Source organism: Ceratotherium simum, chromosome 16 (assembly GCF_057802395.1).
Source record: "Ceratotherium simum simum isolate JZ-2026a chromosome 16, ASM5780239v1, whole genome shotgun sequence".
NCBI classification, from domain to species: Eukaryota; Metazoa; Chordata; class Mammalia; order Perissodactyla; family Rhinocerotidae; genus Ceratotherium; species Ceratotherium simum.
This window is the reverse complement of record NC_141915.1, coordinates 28,596,731-28,609,612: the sequence shown is the minus strand read 5'-3', so window position 1 is coordinate 28,609,612 and position 12,882 is coordinate 28,596,731. Positions and strand designations below refer to the sequence as shown.

Below are 12,882 nucleotides of genomic sequence, written 5' to 3'. Positions count from 1 at the left end.
TGGGCTGCACTGGGACAGAAACTGGAGCGTCCTGGTTCCCAAGGCTGCAAAGCTTGCACCTTTTTTGTTTAAGCCCCACCCCGCACCCCAGCGATGACAGGTGGATTTCCAAAAGACAGAAAGGTGATTTAGTTTATGATAGGAGAGTATTGTTTAAAGAACACAAAGAAGTTTCTTTTGGAAAAGTGTCTTCCCCCAAGGAGCCTAGATGGTCCACCCTCTGATTTCCCAGACAGCAGGCCAAATCTTTCTCTTCAGTATTGTGTAATAATGTGTCTTTATTTCATTTCAAGCATGATGTATAAAATGTTGTGAAATTGGATTATTTTAATCCATTTTAACTGTCCTTTAAACATGAATGTTAAACTAGGTTAAAATTGCTTGGAATTTACAGTCTAATACTTGAAATGGTAAATTCTAGGCGTTTACAGTCTAAAACTTGATTGAGTACCCTAACTCCTTTTCTAACAAGAATTGGACAAGAATAAGGTTCTAAATACCACGGAAATACATTAGCATTCTTCTGATGTTTTATCAGTTAAACATAGTTCTGAAGAGTAACTTCATTAGTTATGCTAGTCTCCCACTCATGAAAAGCATCAAAGGTTTTAAGGGGTCACCAGCTAAATGCCGTGTTATTGCTTATTTGGTTTATCTGTGTATTAAACTGTAGGATAACATATGACTATTAATGTGCCTTCAACCATTAAAGCCAAAAACCAGCTTTTAGTGTTTAAGTTGTTGCTATAGAAGCAGTTTTCAATGGTAGTATTCCTATTTGGGGGATCGGTAGTACACACTGTGGTTGTGTTTACTAACTTTAAAAAAAGAAAGTGTGCTTACTAAAAACCCAAACCAAAACAAAACTAGACCCTCTAAAAAGCCATCTAAACTGTCATTATGGATAATCTAAATTTTATTTTAGGAGAAATACATGTTAATCTTTGAAATTTTGTTACACTCTACAGGTGAAAAAAAAACAGCACTCTCTAGAGGTTAAAAAATGTGTGGTGGGTCAATGCAGCAAATATCAAAGCCAGGATAAGCTAGACCTGCAATTCTCATTTTCTTTGGGAAATAATCTTGAAAATATTTTCTCCCTACATATTAAGTCATTTCAGTTGTTTCAATTTCACTCCTTATATAAAAATTTCCATTATTTGTAAATGTGGCGTCAGTAATTGTATATTCAAAGATGTTACAGCCTTTCTTGGGAATCGTGTTAAATAGTATCTGCAGACTCAAAATCTGTTTACCTGTCTGACGGTCCTAAAGAACTGCAGTAAGTTCCTACGTGTTAGTGCTTAATACACTTTTGTTGAGTATGTGCACCAAATAATACAGTTGAATCCAGAGTGGTAGAGGAGATAGTTACTAAAGAACACTTTGTAACTCAAGATACTGAATTTCTGGAAAATAATAGACTAGGGAGGAGTCACCTCCTTGCTTGCTTTTCAGTCACTAGTCTCTGTGCATATCGCTAACATTTGGGCTAATTCTCTATTGCCCTAACTGCAAATACTTGATATTTCATGTAAACCAGGTGTATGACCATTCCATAAGATTGAAACATTGATCATTATATGTGTATAAAGTAGATACACCTGAGTTGGTATAACTTGAAACTCTTAATATGTACTATATTATGTCTGCTATAAAAGGATTATCACCTGAGTGAGATTCTGGACCTACCACTAGTTAGCCTTGAGAATAAGCCTTAGTTTGCTTATTGATACATGGGGACCGATTGCCTTGCTTCGCTCTGGTTTGTTATGAGGATTAGGTATATAAAAAGCACTTTGAAAACTGTAAAATGGTTGAGAAATATAAGTGTGGGTACAGGGGATACACATCTATTTTGCAAGTGAACTTTGAGTTGATTGAGAAGGAATGAGATCACCCTATACTTATGTTTTCAGAGTTTGAATGAACACTTTCACCTTTTACTACGATTGATTATCCGTAAAAGTGGAAACTACTCTAATATTTCAAAAATTAAATGCTGTAGGCTTGCTTTGTTCATTCCTCTTTAAAGCATACATTGTACTGCATTATATTGTAATAAGATATGTTAATACATCTGCTTCTCTTGCTAGACTGCGAGTTCCTCAAGGGCAGGTTTCAGATTTGATTAATGCTGTGTCTCTAGCCTCTAGTACAGACTTTAACATATAAGTAAGTAATAGCTTATTGTCTGCTAATTCTCTACTGCATGCTAGATAACTTCCATGTGTTTCCTAAATTTATTTGACTCAAAAAAGACTTTTTTAACTAAAGTGTATTGATGAAACACCAATAGGACCAAAGATAAACCCTTTGGATTAAATGGAGAGCAAGCAATGTTCTCAAAGGCCATTTTCTTAATTTCTGTGTGAAATACAGAGTAATACCTTATTAGCAGTGGCGTCATTTATTCTTTATTTAATAGTACTTTCCTGCTTAATAAAGCAAACTAAAATGTACTTATTTTCAGCAATGGAGATATATACATATATATCTTAAACTGTATACAAATTTAGAAAAATTAAATACAGTTATAGAAAAATTATTGAAATTATGACAAGATACAAAACAAAAACCATTTGTCATTGAAGAGAGTGTGCATTTGGTGGTTAGTTGGTACATTTTTCTGTGCTTCTGTGCTGTTAATGTGTTTAATTTTTTTCTTATATCTGCAAATATAAATTTCACTAGTTTTTTCCCCTTGAAATATAGAAACAATTCTGCAGTGTTCCTGGGAACCCATTTTGAGAAATACTGTTTTGCGTATGCCATCTCTAGACCTTATGAGCTCTTTATGCTCATATATAAATCATATATACTCTTTCCAAGGCACACTGTAAATGTTGAATGAACAAGTGAATTTAAAAATGAAGAAGGACCTTACCTTCTTGCTTGATTTACTGAATAACTCCATTTTGAGTTAAGTTAGGATCATATCTTCAAACACATTCAGATATGTTTTATTTGCACTAAACTGTCTTTTCCAATATCAGAAAATATTTAATTTTGGAGGTTGTTCTTTTGTGGCTGATGTACATTGTCATATTTGTCATTGGTTTTATAAATGTCACACACACATATATCATGTATACAAAGATGTTAATAATAGTGATGGTTGGAGCATAAGTATAAAACAAGTCTACAATGTTTGTCGAATGTTTATTGGTATATAAAACATTTAAGAGGTAAAAAGGAAACTGAAGAGATATTTCTTTCCTTAACAGCATTTAAATCTAATTAACAATACAAAAGAGAATGTTTCTTTTACTTTTCCTATCCTATCAGAAATTAACCAATCACAAAGTAATTATGAAGCACTATATAAGAGAGGAAAAGTTAATATAGAATGAAAAATTGGGAAGTTTATTGTGAAGCTATGAATAAAATGAATTGGGAAATTTCAGAGAAGGTTTTCTCAAAGAAGTGAAAAGTGTGAACTGGTGAAGAGGGAAGCAGGAGGACATAAGCAGAGGAATTATGAACAAGTTATATTAGGACAGCATGTAAAATCTGTTATTCTCTTCCACATTTCATAATTAATCAACTTCATAACTAATTAAAAATTAAACTTGTGTTTATATGTATTTATGGTTATTTGCAAAGCCAGGCATTAAGTTGCTTATTGAGGGAAAAGAAAAATTAATGGCAAGCGTGATTCTATGAATGATGTGATGATAATTGGAAAGAAAAGGATTTCAAACCATTTCATGAGAGAAGAGCTACCACCAAATAATTCCTTGGAGAGGAATGGCATACTTTTTAATTAGTCCCTTGGTTACTCTCCAGGCTTTCACCATATGAATCTAACAAATAATTTGTGGGTGTTATCATTGTGGAATTTATCTTCATGCTATACAAACAAATACCGTAGAAGAATATGGGAATAAGGACCAACATGAACAACTTATCTGTAAAACTGAATTAAAAGTGTTATATGAATGGCAGCATAGCAGCTGCAGCATAGTTAGTGGTAAAAAGAGTGGGATCTGAAATCATACTGCTTATGCTCGAATCCCAGTTCACCTTGTTGGCTATGTGACCTTACCCAATTTTTTTTTCTGGAGATAGTAATACCATGGTTGTGGGGATTTTAATGAAATAGTATATATAAAGTGCTAAGCACAGTACATAGCTTCTGTTTATTAATATCTTGATCACCTTTTCAATGTTTTATTTAGTGCTGGCTATGTAATTTCATAAACTTATAAAATAGATCAAAGATCTTAAATAATAATGTTTGCATGCTTAAACTGTTAGGCTTAAGTGGATTACAGTTAAAATGAATATGGACATTCCCTGCCTGTCTCCCAGAGGATTTGGCCTGCACTCCCACAAGCAGTCCTAGTGGGGGCAGAAAGTGTGGATCAGAGTGCTCCCTGTCCTAGAGGCTCCAAGTCCTAGAGGACTTGGCCTGCATGCCTGGGAGCAGTCTCTGTGGGGGCAGAGAGTGCAGATTGGAGTACTCTCTGCCTGTCTCCCAGAGGTCTTAGCCTGCACACCCTCAAGCGGTCCTGGGGGTGGAGAGGACAGATTGGATTGCTCCCTGCCTGTCTACCAGCAGGTCCAGCATGTGTGCTCCCTCTTCCTGCCATGGCACTGGCCAGGTCCTTCCAACAGTGGGGATAGTATACAAAGCTCAGATTTTTCCAGGAGGGGTGGGCACACTGACTTCAGTTTTAAAAACACACCAGCTAGCACTAGAGACCAGAGGCTGCATGGTGAGCAACAACAAAAACCTTGACCTGCTTAGCCCCTGCTCACCACTAGTGGTGGCAAGTGGAAGCTGTAACTAGAGGCTTTGGGAACCACAGCAGAACTGGGGACCCAGCCCCCAGTGGTGGCATCCCCAACACCAGTTCCACCAGCATCAGGGACTGCACACAATTCCCCAGGCCCCCGGCAGTGACAGCGACACCTGTGAACCCAGCACCCCCAGACAACCCAGGAACAGCAGCACAAGTGGTACACAGGGCAGCAGCCTCCTAGCCTGTGGAGAGCCATTGGAGGAACACCAGACCCAGGCAACCTTGGAAGCAGTAGATGTGTTCACAGCCTAGCAACCCAGTGGCAACACGCGAGACTAAAGCAAAGGCACCAGCAACCCCAGAGGCACAAGTGGCACTAGGAGGGCACTGACGATGCCCCTGGCAGAAGCAGTGGAGAGAGGAAAGTGTAGACTCTCAAATACACCCAGATGCAGCAAAGAACTAAAGTAACCAAAGCTATACCCAAATAAGAAAGATGGTTACCACCACAAATGTGCCAGCAGGGGGCAATTCATCGAACACCCTGAAGAACTACAGTAACATGGAAGAACAGAAGGAGAAGGATCACTCTCCAGAAACCAAACTTGAAGTCATAGAATATACAGTCTGACTGACAGAGAATTCAAAATAGCTGTTGTAAAGAAACTCAAGTTAAAAGAAAACTCAGAAAGGCAATTCAATGAGCTCAGGAGTAAAATTAATTAAAAGAAGGAGTACTTCACCAAGAAGATCAAAACTCTAAAAAAAAAAAAGAAACAGAAACTCTGGAGATGAAGAGCACAATAAGTAAGATGAAAAATAATGTAGAAAGCATTAAAAATAGAGCAGACTATATGGAGGAGAGAATTAGTGAGCTCAAGGATAAAAACCTAGAAATGAGTCAGGTGGAGGAGGAGAGGGAACTAAGATTTTTAAAAAATGAAGAAATTCTTCAAGATATATCCAACTCAATTAGGAAAAGTAACATAAGGATCATAGGTATCCCAGAGGGAGAAGAGACAGAGAAAGGCACAGAGAACTTACTCAAAGAAATAATAGCTGAGAACTTCCCAAACCTGGGGAAAGAAATGGACATGCAAGTACATGAAGCTAATAGAACTCCTAATTACCTTATTGCAAAAAGATCTTCTCCAAGGTATGTAAAGTTAAAACTGTCAAAAGTCAATGACAAAGAAACAGTATTAAGGGCAGCAAGACAGAAGAAAATAACTTACAAAGGAACCCCCATCAGGCTTTCAGCAGATTTCTCAGAAGAAACTCTGCAGGTTAGGAGAGAGTGGAATGATATATTCAAAATACTGAAAGATAGAAACTATCAGCCAAAAATACTCTATCCGGCAAAATTATCCTTCAGATATGGTGGAGAAATGAAAGCTTTCCTAGACAAACAAATCTGAGGGAGTTCATCACCACTAGAACTGCTTATAAGAAACATTGAAAGGAGCCCTCCTATCTGAAACCAAAAAGCAAAGGTTCACAAAACCTAGAGCAAGGAGATAAATAGACAGAATCAGAAAATTGTAGCACTATATGAGAATATGTTAGTAAACAATTATAACATAAAAGATAAAGGGAAGGAAAGCATCAAAAGTAACTATAACCAATACAGTTAGTTCACAAACTCACAACACAAAAAAGAAGAATTTGGGGGCCGGCCCTGTGTCTTGGTGGTTAAGTGCGCGCGCTGCGATGCTGGCGGCCCGGGTTCGGATCCCGGGTGCACATCGAGGCACCACTTCTCTGTCCATCCTGGGGCCGAGTCCCACATGCAGCAACTGGAAGGGTGTGCAGCTGTGACATACAACTATCTACTGGGGCTTTGGGGGCAAAAAATAAATAAAACCTTTAAAAAAAAAAAAAAAAAAAGAATTTGGGGCTGGCCCTGTGGCTTAGCGGTTAAGTACGTGTGCTCCGCTACTGGCAGCCTGGGTTCAGATCCCGGGCGCGCACCAATGCACCGCTTCTCCAGCTGTGCTGAGGCTGCGTCCCACATACAGCAGCGAGAAGGATGTGCAACTATGACATACAACTATCTACTGGGGCTTTGGGGAGAAAAAGGGGAAAAAAGGAAGAGGATTGGCAATAGATGTTAGCTCAGAGCTGGTCTTCCTCAGCAAAAAGAGGAGGATTAGCATGGATGTTAGCTCAGGGCTGATCTTCCTCACAAAAAAAAAAAGAGGGACCGGTCCAGTGGCGCACGCAGTTAAGTGCGCCCAGGGTTTGCCGGTTCGGATCCCAGGCGTGCACCGATGCACTGCTTGGCAAGCCATGCTGTGGCGGCGTCCCATATAAAGTGGGGGAAGATGGGCACGGATGTTAGCCCAGGGCCAGTCTTCCTCAGCAAAAAAAAAAAAAAAACAGGAGGATTGGCAGATGTTAGCACAGGGCTGATCTTCCTCACACACACAAAAAAATGGGCAGAGGATATGAATAGACGTTTTTCCAAAGAAGATATACAGATGGCCAACAGGCACATGAAATGATGTTCAACATCACTACTAGGGAAATGCAAATCAAAATTACAATGAGATTTCACCTTATACCCGTCGGAATGGCTATAATTAACAAGACAAGAAATAACAAGTGTTGGAAAGGATGTGGATAAAAGGGAACCTTCATACACTGCTGATAAGAATGGAAACTGATGCAGCCACTATGGAAAACAGTATGGCGATTTCTCAAAAATTAAAAATAGAAATAGCATATGATCCAGCTGTCTCACTACTGGGTATTTATTGGAAGAATACGAAAACACTAATTCAAAAAGGTATATGCACCCCTGTGTTCATTGCAGCATTATTTAAAATAGCCGCAATATGAAAACCTAATGCCCATCAATGAATGAACGGATAAAGAAGATGTGGTATATATATATATGTATATAATGGAATACTACTTAGCCATAAAAAAGACAAAATTGTGCCATTTACAACATGGATAGACCTTGAGGATATTATGCTAAGCGAAATAAGCCAGACAAAGACTAACACTGTATGATTTCACTCATATGTGGAAGATAAACAAATACATGGATAAGGAAAACAGGTTAGTGGTTACCAGAGGGGAAGGGGTAGAGGGGAGGGCGAAAAGGGTAAAGGGGCACATATGTATGGTGATGGATGAAAACTAGACTATTGGTGGGGCTGGCCCAGTGGCTTAGCGGTTAAGTGTGCGCATTCCGCTACTGGCGGCCTGGGTTCGGATCCCGGGCGCGCACCGACGCACCGCTTCTCTGGCATGCTGAGGCTGCGTCCCACATATAGCAACTAGAAGGATGTGCAACTATGACATACAACTATCACCTGGGGCTTTGGGGAAGGAAAAAAGGAGGAGGATTGGCAATAGATGTTAGCTCAGAGCTGGTCTTCCTCAGCAAAAAGAGGAGGATTAGCATGGATGTTAGCTCAGGGCTGATCTCCCTCGCAAAAAAAACACAAAAACAAAGAAAACTAGACTATTGGTGGTGAACACAATGCTGTCTGTACAGAAACTGATATATAATAATGTACACCTGACGTTTACACAATGTTATAAGCCAATATGACCTCAATAAAATAATTTTAAAAAATTAATATGGAAAGCAGATATAAAAGACAAACTGGCAGACTTCAAATGTTAACATTTGTAGTAAAAATTATATTAACTGTGGGGCAGTTTATAGCAGAGTACTGAATCTCTATCCTGTTTTTTTCTTAGCTTTTTTCCTTGAAACCAAAAGGTCAAACAATAAGTATCCTTTGAATTTTTTATTATGGCACATTTCAAGCATATACAAAAGGAGTAAGACTCCGTGAACCCACCACCCAGATACAAACAATTATCAACTCATGCCAATCTTCTTTCCTCTGTATCCCTGCCCATTCTTCTCACCCAGATTATTTTGAAACAAATTTCAGATATCGTATCATTTCAAACATAGTAAATATTTATTGAACACTATTTTATGGAATATTCTAAAAGATGTATATTACGAAGCCCTTGCTATTGGAATTTGAGAAGGCTAATAGATTAACACTGCTTACTTTCCCTTCCTAAGTTTGGAAACAGTTTAGAAATAAAATGCAGGCATCAGAAAGATGGAAGTAAAAATACTAACTTTATTACTTATAGAGCTGAATTTGGACTCTATAACGCCCTCTAAATTGAACTTAACACTAAAATTGGAGGCTTTTTCCTTGTATTGGCAGGGCCTGCCCTGGCAGGCATTTTGTTCCTTCTGAGGATGGGCCACTCCAAATTAAGAGGACTATGAAGGGTTGAGTCACAGATGGACAGACAGCTTTCTCCTAAGTCATTTCTGCTCCCATGGGGAGGAGTGTATGAGGGATAAAGAAGGATTAAAAGTGTTCCTTCCATTCTTTCCCCTTCTTGGGGACTAGAGTGGGATTTTCCTTCACTAGGTGGAAACAGGGAGTGGAGGGTAGATGTTTCCCTCAATATTTTCCTTAAAAAGCCTTCTTAGGGTTTAGTTGAATATACTAGAATATGAAAATCATAAGACTTAGAACTAAAGGCTTTTTTTTTTTTTAATTTGGAGATAGCATACATGTAGTAGCAGTAACCTTAAGAGTACAGCTTAATTTTTATATATATATATATGTATACACCTGGGTAACTACCACTCAGATCAAGATATGGAATATTTCTAGAATCCAATAGGATCCCCTTGGTTCCCTTCCCAGTCTATCCTCCTTCGTCTCCAGAGGTAACCACTCCTCTGACTTTTATCATTGATTATTTAAGACAGTGGTTTTCAAAGTGTGATCTGTGGACTCCTGGGAGTCTCCAGGACATTTCATGGGTTACAGGTCAAAACTGTTTTTGTAAGACATTATTTACCTTTTTCACTTTGTTGACATTTGTGCTCATGGTGCAAAAGCAGTACTGAGTAAAACTGCTGTCACTTTAGCACGAATGAAAGCAGTAGTACTAAATGTACTAGTAGCCACTGTATTCTTCACCATCATGCACTCAGTTTTTTAAAAAAGGTAGTTTTACTTAAGAATATCTTTGATATATTAGTAAAAATTATTAATTTTATTAAATTTCTCCCCTTTAGTACATAGAACTTTTAATATTCTGTGTGACAAAATTGGAAGTACACACAAAACACTTTGCTGCATACCAAAGCGTGGTGATGGTTGTCTTGAGGAAGAACACTTGTGCAATCATTTGAGTTGTGAGCTGAATTAGCCTTTATTTTTTTCCACAAAAAGCCATTTTTACTTAAAAAATTGACTGAAAAACTGGTTATTCAGATGAGTATTTGGCAGATGTGTTCTTGAAAATTAATGAAGTGAGTCTGTCATTAGAAGAAAAATAATCTAGCTACCGTCTATTAAGGCAGGGCCAATGATTAAATCTGAACTTTCAAGCAAAAATTAGAAATTTGGAAAACTAGTATTCTCCGCTCTGAGCTTGATAGCTTTGCAGTTGTTAAAGATTTTCCTGATGAGATCAGATATTAACAAATGTGATTTTTAACAATGTTGTATATTGAAATGTGCCAACATTTAGAAGATCAGCATAATTCAGTGAATCAATATTTTCCAAAAGACCAATGCATGATATTATAAAACCTTGCATGGGTGAAAGATCCATTCAAAGTTCAAGATTGACCAATGGATTTTCATGTAATAGAGTATGAAAAGGTCATTGATGTGGTTCAGACTTCAGATTACAACTAACTTTTAAGAAAGACTACTTGTTGAATTTTGGTGCAGTATCAAGAAGAATCTTTCTTTTCCAACTGTGTATCTGTGTGAAGGTTGATATGTATGTATGAAGCAGATATGAGAATCTAGCTGCCTTCCATTAAGCCAGACATTAAAGAGATTTGCAAAAATGTAAAACAATGCCATTTTTCTCATTAAATTTTTTTGGAAGATAGTTAGTTTCCATAAAATGTTATGAGCATGTAATGAGTTTATTTTTGTTATTTTCAAATAAATAAATTAAAAAATTTTAAAAGTCAATTTCTAATATGTAATTTTTTTGTGTGTGTGTGGGAGGAAGATCGGCCCTGAGCTAACATCTGCCAATCCTCCTCTTTTTTGCTGAGGAAGACTGGCCCTGGGCTAACATCTGTGCCCATCTTCCTCCACTTTATATGGGACACCGCCACAGCAGGGCTTGACAAGCCGTGCATCGGTGCACGCCCGGGCCGCCGAAGCGGAGCGCGCGCACTTAACCGCTTGTGCCACTGTGCCGGCCTCTCTAATGTGTAATTTTAATGGCTGTAAGTCACATAATCAAAAAGCTCTATGAGATACCCAATAAATGAGTCCTGAGACAAAAATAGTTGGGAATTGCCAGTTTAGGGTATTAACTCTTGTCTGTAATAAGAATCATTGTAATCTGAAGTGATAAGAAAGTGTTTTATGGAGGAATTGAGAATTGAATTGATTCCAGAATTAAGGTGAAGAAAGATTGGGAGGCTATTGTGAAGAGAATGTTCCAGGCATTATGGCACGTGCCTAAGACTTTGATTCTCTCCTCTATTTTAAAAGTAATACATATTCATTGTAGAGAGTTTGTAAGGTATAAGAGAATGCATATTAAAAAAGAAACCATTTGGGGCCGGCCCCGTGGCTTAGCGGTTAAGTGCACACGCTCCGCTACTGGCGGCCTGGCCCTGGCACGCACTGACGCACCACTTCTCCAGCCATGCTGAGGCTGTGTCCCACATACAGCAACTAGAGGGATGTGCAACTATGACATACAACTATCTACTGGGACTTTGGGGGAAAAAAAAGGAGGAGGAGGATTGGCAATAAATGTTAGCTCATAGCCGGTCTTCCTCAGCAAAAAGAGGAGGATTAGCACGGATGTTAGCTCAGGGCTGATCTTCCTCAAAAAAAAAAAAAAAAAAGAAAAGAAAAGAAACCATTTGTATTCTGACCATCTGGAGATAATTGCTATTAATTTGATTTGTTAGGTTAAACTAATGACTGCTTATTGTGCCAAAAAGCAAGGAAATTAAAAGGACACAGGAGTCACCTTGAAGGAGCTAATGATGTTGACTTTGATCACGTAGTGAAGGTGGTGTCTGCCAGACTTTTCCATTGTAAAGTTACTCTTTTTGTAATTAATAAGTATTTTTGTAGGAAGTTACCTTAAACCACGTAAATACCCCATTCCTCATCAAACTTTCAGTCCATTTATTAAAATGGACTCAGAATTTCCTATTTTATTCAGTGGTTTAAAATCTGTTACTGTCTTTATTTTGATGCTGACATTGTCTCAGGTTTAGCCAGTAAGAGCTCCTTCAAACTGGCTTCTGTATCCTTTTGACTTCCTTGCTTTTTGGCACAACAAGCAGGCAGTAGTTTACGTTAACCTACTAATAATCATTTTAGCACTCTTGTCTTTTTGGTAATATTCTAGAGTGCTTTGTTCTTGAATATAGATTATCTGAATATAACATATTTTCATAGTTTTTGACTAAAACAGACAACACCAACTAGATTTTTAAAAGTCCTTTAACCTCAAAAGAGCACTTACTTTTTTTTTTTTGGTGAGGAATATTGGCCCTGAGCTAACATCTGTTGCCAGTCTCCCCCTTTTTGCTTGAGGAGAATTGTCCCTGACTTAAGAGCTGTGCCACCCTTCCTCTATTTTTTGTATGTGTGATGCCGCCACAGCCTGGCTTGATGGCAGTGTGTAGGTCCATGTCCGGGATCTGAACCCGCGAACCCTGGGTTGCTGAAGCAGAGTGTGCGAACTTAAGCACTATGCCACCAGGCCGGCCCCAAGAGCACTTACTTTTGGAAAAAAAAATAATCTCCATATTTACTTCATCTGTTTTCTATGGTGCATCAACTGTAGTAACTAAAGTGAACCTAAAATCAAAGTAGCTTTTTTCACATAGATATCCCTTTCTCTCTGCTAAACTCAGGGAACTTTAGAACATTAGGTTAATATATTAGTTTCTTTATACCTTTGTTTCTGTTGATTATTATTATTATTTTTGTGTGTGTGTGTGAGGAAGATCAGCCCTGAGCTAACATCCGTTCTGAATCCTCCTCTTTTTTGCTGAGGAATGCCGGCTCTGAGCTAACATCCACTGCCAATCCTCCTCCTTCCCCGCCCCCCCAAAGCCCCAGTAGATAGT

General features: G+C 38.3%; 1 protein-coding gene across 3 annotated transcripts in view; it reads left to right on the top strand.

Annotated features, from left to right (window-relative positions):
- GDPD1 (glycerophosphodiester phosphodiesterase domain containing 1) overlaps positions 1-12,882 on the top strand; it is a 43,041-nt gene that overhangs the window by 869 nt on the left and 29,290 nt on the right. The window lies entirely within an intron of this gene.